Genomic DNA, 6,808 nt, shown 5'->3' with positions numbered 1-6,808 from the left:
GGGTGGGTGGGGCTAGGAAAGCCAGGCTGGGGATGGGGGGCGCCTAGCAGAGCCAGGGAGCCAGGGGCATGGCCAAGGGTCAGAGGCTGATGTGGTGACTGAAGCCAGGGAAAGCCAGATGCCAGGAGAGGGGGCCTGCGAAGGGCAGGGCTCCAAGTTTGGTGGCTGACAGGTGATTTGTGTTTTTGCTTTTGTGAAGGTTATTTATTGCCTGTCACCCTATACCTTGAGGTCATTCTCCATCTTCCCCACAGGGCAGGGATAATGTGTATCTCTTTGTCCTGTGCAGGGTATATTCTGACCACCCAGGACCCCATCCCCCATACGCCTGCACTATGAAACTGAAAGCAGATGGGGAGGAAGAGCTGGGTCTGGGCCACCTCAGACTCCTGGATCCTGGCTCCTGGGCCACTCAGGGTCCCAAGCTCCCAGGTTCTGGCTCCAGAGCTGAGGCAGCCAGGCTCCATGAATCACTCCAGCCAACGCCAGGCAAGCTGGCACCAATGCTGGGAAATCCTGTCTTTCTCCTCCCTCCTCGCTCTTTATCATTTCTGTCTGTGTCCAATCCATTCTCCACCCAGCTGCAGAGTGATTTTTCTAACACAAATCCAACCAGGTGGCTCCCCGCTGGCAAACACAGAGGGCAGAGACATGCACGTGGGCCACAGGTCTCCAGCTGGTCCTGTGGAGATGATGGCTCAGGAGCGCTAATGTTCCCCACAGCATGAGGAAGGAGCTGGCCTCCAGCCTGGCTCTGTGTGGCCCTGACTGAGTCATGAGGCCTGATTCCACAGCTGCTCCTCGTTTGGGGTTTGGAGCTGGGTCCTGCCTGGGATGTCATGTGGAGGAGGGAGCTGGAAAGCATCTGTAAACAGGATGGACAGGGAGAGGAGCCTCCAAAAGGGGAGTCCCCAGAACCTAAGTTCCTGCAGGACCTGGGCTGGAACAGGAAGAAGCCAGGGGCCCAAAGTCAAGGGGCTTCCTGCTTAGGTTCAGCCTTAGTGACCAGCTTGTCATGGCTGTGGCACTTGAAGATTTACATTGAAAGAAAGCTCTCAGTCATGGGAAACCCAGACAAGTGGCCCACCTCACCGGGGGACTCCTAGCCAAGTTCATGTCCTGCAAAGAAGGCACAGGGTCAGGGGCAGATGCAGCTGAGTACCGCCAGCAAGTGTTTTCCTCCTACCAGGGTGGGTGGGGATGTGATGCCTGAAGACCTTGGAACAGGTGCCGCTTGCTCCCTGGCAAGGGGATACAACCTGACAAAAAGACTTAATCAGGTCATAGAAACTACTTTTCTGCTCCACTGTGCTGTGTGATCCTAGGCAAGCTTCTTCCCTCTCTGGCCTGCAGGTTCTCACCATGGAATGGTGATGAGGCAGACATTTCTCGGTCTTTTCCAGTCTGGTAGGTTTGTCATCAGAATGGCGACTTCCCTCCTCTTCCTATATGGGCAGTCTGTGGCCCTGACACACCAGCCTCCGAGACTCATGGTATAAAACCTGATGAGCCATGGTACCCATTTCTTAGACAGGGAAACTAAAATGCCCACCCTCAGTTGGAGCTCCTGCACAACCTTAGAAATGAATTGTGCTATTCTTACTGCACAGATGGGGGACAGAGGTTCAGAGTGGGAAGTGGAGCATTCACTGATTTGGCAGAGGCAGAAGCCTGTCCCACATCAAAGCTCCCCTCTGCCTGGCCTATCACCCCTTCCCTAGGCAAAGACAGAGACACCCTCACCGGTCCCTAGAAGTCCTACCACTGTCCCTCCCACCATACCTTGCACCTAGACCTGCTCTGTGCTTGGCTAAGAGACAGTGAGAAGCCAGGCAGGCTCTGTCCTAGATGGTCAGTCTGTGGGGAAGATAGAGACCCCAGAAAGCAGAGGCTCTGCTCTAAGAGGGAGGGAATCATTCAGACAGGGCTAGCAAGGCTACAGAGAGGACGTGGTATTTGAGCAGACCCCCAACAGGTGGAGTGCAATTTCGAGAGATCAAGGTGGAAGGTTTTGGGAGAAAAACACTATTCAGGCTGGAGGATGGGGTGCAGGGGAGAAGGAAGAGGAAGGAGGGACTAGCACAGAACTATTGCCACAGTTAGGTTGTGGTAGATCCTGAAAGCCAGACTAAGAACTCGGGAGTGTGACAGCGTGTGACAATTCACAAGAAGCTTGAAAGGAAAGGAGGCCCAGAGCCCAGGCTGACACAGGAAGCGAGACTAGGCTTCAGAAACAGACTGAGAGAAGCAGGTCCAACAGAGACCCACACTGGGGTGGGCCCACAGCATCCACGTCTCAGCCACTGGCTGAGGCCCATCCTGGGAGACTCACCACCTCCTAGGACGGCAGACCCTGTCTCAGGTTGAGCAGTATGTTGGCAGCATTTCTGGGTCCCCTGAACTGCTCCGTGCCATGTTCTGTTCCTGCTCACAGCAGCCTTGAATGTCAGTGTCCCCTCAGAATGGTGGGCTGGGCCAGAGATGCCCTGTCCACATAACCATCCTCAGGTGGGCTGTGTGAGGCCTAGGGAGGGAAGGCAGTTAACTTCTCTGTGCCTCTGGCTTCTCACCTGTGATGTGAAGGTTCTTCCCCTCCACTGGCCTAAACTGCTCCCCTCACTGCCCTCCCCTCATCTCTGCTCCAAGCAGGACTCAGCCTCAATGTACTCTCATCTGTATCCTGTCAGGTGGTGGTAAGGATCCAGTGTCCCTGAAGAAATGTCCAAAATGTGTCCTGTTTCACCCTGAAAGGCCTAGCACACTGTGAAATGCAGTTTGGGATCCAGTCACTGGCAACCTATGGTCACACACCAGCACATCCCCTCTCCCAAACAACCTTGAGCTCTGGCGAGCATGGCTCAGGCTAAGCCCCAGGGCTAGTGGTGTAGCAGCTCCAGGCCCTGCCTGCAAGCTTCTCAGGCTGAGGAGGTGGGGGAGATACACTCAGACACCAAGAATGACCACCGGGAACCACCACCATGGATCAGGGAAGCCAGCAGCTACAGGGACCTGGGATTGAGGGAAGGGGGTGGAGGACTGGGCATGATGTCTGAAATGACACCACAATGGGCTCCTGTGGCAGGCTGAAGAATGGCCCCCAGAGATACCACATCTAAATCTCTACAGCCTGTGAATGTTGCCTTATATGGCACCAGAGACTTGCAGATGTGACTGAGGATCTTAACATGGGGTGGTCATGCTGGCTTATCTGGATGGGCCCTAAATGCAATCACAAGTATCCTTATAAGAAGGAGGCAGGATGTTGATGTGTATGTGTGTTCTGTCTTTCTGTCTGTCTGTCTTTCTCAGCAGTAGGGTATTTGCTTAACGATCCCCTGGGTTCAATCCCAAGGAAGGGAAGGCAGAGGGAAATTCGACCAAAGAAGAAAAGAAAGCAGTGTTAAAGGAGTAGAGAGAGGGGTGAAGTTGTCACAAGAATGCCAGCAGCCACCACAAGACTCATGTTGGACTCCTGACTTTAAAAACTCTTAAGAGAATAAACCTGTGTTATTTTAAAGCAATAACTTTCCAGTCTTAGGTTATAGCAGCAAAAAGTAAGAAATATTGTTTTTTGTTTCTTTGAGATAGGCTCGGGCCTTTGCCAGGCTGGCCTCAAACTCCCGATCCTCCTGCTTCAGCATCCTGAGTGTAAGGATTATAGGAGTGTGCCACCAAAGCCTGGTTCAAAATACTGATCCTAAAGAGCAGTGAGTGGTGGGTAACTGAGTGCGTAAGCCTGAGGAGGAAGTTCTTGTGCTTTGAATTGCTCCCATATACAACAAAGTCGCCCTGAACTTCATTCTTACTTACTGTTATCTCGCCTCACGAAATGGCGAGGTTATCCAGCAGTGGGGGTCATCGTGGCAGGGCCAGCTGGGCAGGGACAGGCAGATAGGCCAGCAGGCTTTCAGCCTTTGTCCACATCCTTGGGCACACCTGACAGGGTCCCTTAACTTCAGTGTCTGCCACCCCATGTCCCCAGACCTGGGAAAGCTGGGGTTGCAACAAATGTGATCTGAACATCGAAAATGGGGAGTGGTAAGTCAGCCATTCCAGGCCAGCATGCGGGCCCCCTCCACTCCGCAACTTCCATGTCCAAGCCTGAGGGCTGGTTTCATCAGACATCCCGGATTTGAGCTCAAAAAGGACTTGGCCCATTTTGCCTTCAGCAAACAGGGGAAGGCAATGCTGAGGCCAGAGAAAAGTCAGCAGCTCTTGGCAATGGAATGAGGCAACCCTAGGGTGGCATCTGCAGTAGCAAAGGAGAGGCTGCAGAAGAGGGGGCCTTGAAGGCCAAGCCTGGGGGCCCATGGTGTGTTACAGAACGTTCCGGCTAGGAAGGACAAAGATATAGAGGCAGAAGAGGCGTCTGAGGGGATTTGAGGGGTGGCTAGGAGGGGCTTCAAAAGCATTCAGAAAGCTTAATAAATGAGGACAGAGATAGAGCAGGGGCTGAGACCAGCTGCAGATAGACCGCCATCCAGACAGACCACCACTGTGGTTCAGGCCACAGAGCTCCACAGGAGGTGGGCCACAGAGCCTGACCTCTACAGCTGGGTCTCGAGTTTGCTGCCAAGCTCTTCAAGATGTTCCCATGACATATTCTAGGGTTCCCAGTGCCCCCACCCTGCCTCTGCCCAGGGAGTAAGAGGCCAGGGGACTTGGTCAGGCACAGACAGACAACTTGGGGTGTGGGCCTACAGAGGTCAGCAGCTCCCCTCCCCCATTAAAGCTAAAGCGGGGGTCCCCCTTCAGTGGGGGAGACACTACTACTGCCTTTCATGCATCCTGAATTAAGCTCATTCTTCCTTGGCCCTCTCCCCTATCGATGGGACAATGTGAGGCTGACTGTTAATTCCTATTCACAGTAATGGCTACCAAATACCAAGTACTAGTGAAATGCTTCTAGTAACTCGATCTAACTTCATCATCATCCCTCAAGTCCCTGTGACAGGCAGTTTTTATCCCCAGTGAACACACAATGAAGCTGAGACAGGAGAAGCACTCTGCCTCAAGGTGGAGGGCAGGCAGGAGGGGATGGGCAGGACTCCAGGAGGAAGAAGACAGGTCCTACAGGTAGAAAGATGGTGGAAAGTACCTCCCTTTACCCTCTGGGAGAGCCTGGGGGCTCTTGTTTGGGGATAAAAACTCAGGACTATCCTGAGAACTTGCAAGGAAAGCAGAGGCAGATGCAGACAGAGACAGTACTGGCCTCAGAGCAGAGTTCGCAATGCTCTCACCCACCTTTTACAACACTGGATCCAACCCTGATCTCATCAGCTTCCCCCAGATCCATCCACCCCAAATAGACCCATCTCAGATACATCCTACCCATCCTTCTCCAACCCTGGGGCCCTGTGTACCCCATGGCACCTCGGCTCCTCCTCTAGAGGCCTCTATCAAGTCCCCTCCTCTCCTGCCAAGCCTAGCACTGGGTGGGGGACAGAGAGGAGGGGACAGGGAGCCTCTCCCTGCTGTGGCCTCCTGCTCACTGGCCTGGACAGCGGCCCAACCACCACCACCACCACTGCCAGAGCCAAAGATGGCCCTTGTGAGATACACACCAGCCTATGCAATCCTGACCCATCCAGCTTGCCCTCAGCCTCACACTTCTGAACTTTTGCTTGTATTGCACCCTAGCCTGCAATGTCTCGCCCTTTTCTTCCCTTCAGTGAACTCCTTCCAGGCCTAGTTCTGGCGACTTTGCAAGTGGACTAGTCTCCAGTTACCAAGCAAGGCAGGGTCCCTGCCTAGGGCCTCCCTGGCCTTATCTGTTGTCCCATCAGGCTCTCCCTCATGAGAGAGGCTCTTCAGGGAAGACTCTTCAGGTTAGCACTTTTAGTGTGGGCACCTAGCTCTGACCTGGCCTGGGGCAGCTGCAGCTGGGCCCACCCTACTCCACCCAGTTGCTCCTTGCCTCCACCTTGTGAGGAGCAAGAACCAGTCCAAGGACTACAGGAGGTCTCAACCCTTGCAGGGCAGAGACCTCACACTGCATTTAGTTGCCCTTAGCACTTGCCTTTCCAGTGCTGGCACCTGGAAGGGTTCCAATTCTGACTCTGAAGTCCTGGGAGGGTGGCTCACTTCACACAGTAGTGACCCACTCTCTTATCTAGGTGGGGTCTGGGGCTGAATCTCCCACCACACTAAGCAGCCTGGGGAGCCCTTGGCACCTGTTAATGATCTGCCCTACTTTACTTCTGGTCCCCTAGGCAGGTCTCCCCCAATCCCCAGCACAAGGGGTGCAAGTGAGAACCTGGAGATCAGAGAAGAGCCATTCTTTGCCAGATCCTACCCCACCCTGCCCCGCCCCCAACACCAACACACAAGCGCTGCCGCCATGAGGGGGGCCCTCATTCAACCAGGGGAGGAAGGCGAAGTAGGGGTTAGGGCTCAGACAAACGGGGCCTTGGCCTTGCCCCATTCTGCAAGAGGGGAGTAGGGGGTGACACCCAGAAAGGGCAAGGGGACCGAATGTGTGGAGGGGGTAACTGGAAGGGGGACTTATCGGGAAGAGGAAAAAACGGTCCTGTTGCCAAGTGGGCCCCAACACTTTAGGAAAATGACACCGGAACACCCAGGGGTAGGCGGAAAAGGCTTTTCGTCATGGGGTGAGGGCGAAAGTGGGGTTGAGCTCTGGGCCCTGGCACCGATCCTCAAGCCCCCCTACCGTAAGGTCTGGGGCCGGTGCTTACCTCCTTCCTCCGGCCCGCGGGATGTGCAGCCCCCTACTCCGATCGCACTCAGGAGGCGGCAGTGGCACGCGCTGCACCTGCACACACACACACACACACACACACACACACAC

General features: G+C 54.6%; 1 protein-coding gene across 1 annotated transcript in view; it reads right to left on the bottom strand.

The window, feature by feature from the left end:
* Positions 1–6,780, bottom strand: part of Capn5 (calpain 5) — a 53,673-nt gene extending 46,893 nt beyond the window's left edge. The window contains exon 1 of the mRNA XM_010614703.3: positions 6,696–6,780. The gene's annotated coding sequence lies outside the window, so the exon portion shown is untranslated. The remainder of the gene's footprint in view (positions 1–6,695) is intronic.
* Positions 6,781–6,808: the final 28 nt, after the last annotated feature.

This window comes from Fukomys damarensis, unplaced genomic scaffold (genome assembly GCF_012274545.1).
Source record: "Fukomys damarensis isolate Sample0158 unplaced genomic scaffold, DMR_v1.0_HiC HiC_scaffold_16, whole genome shotgun sequence".
Taxonomy (NCBI): domain Eukaryota; kingdom Metazoa; phylum Chordata; class Mammalia; order Rodentia; family Bathyergidae; genus Fukomys; species Fukomys damarensis.
Note: the sequence above shows the minus strand (reverse complement) of the source record. Positions and strands in the feature narration are given on the sequence as shown.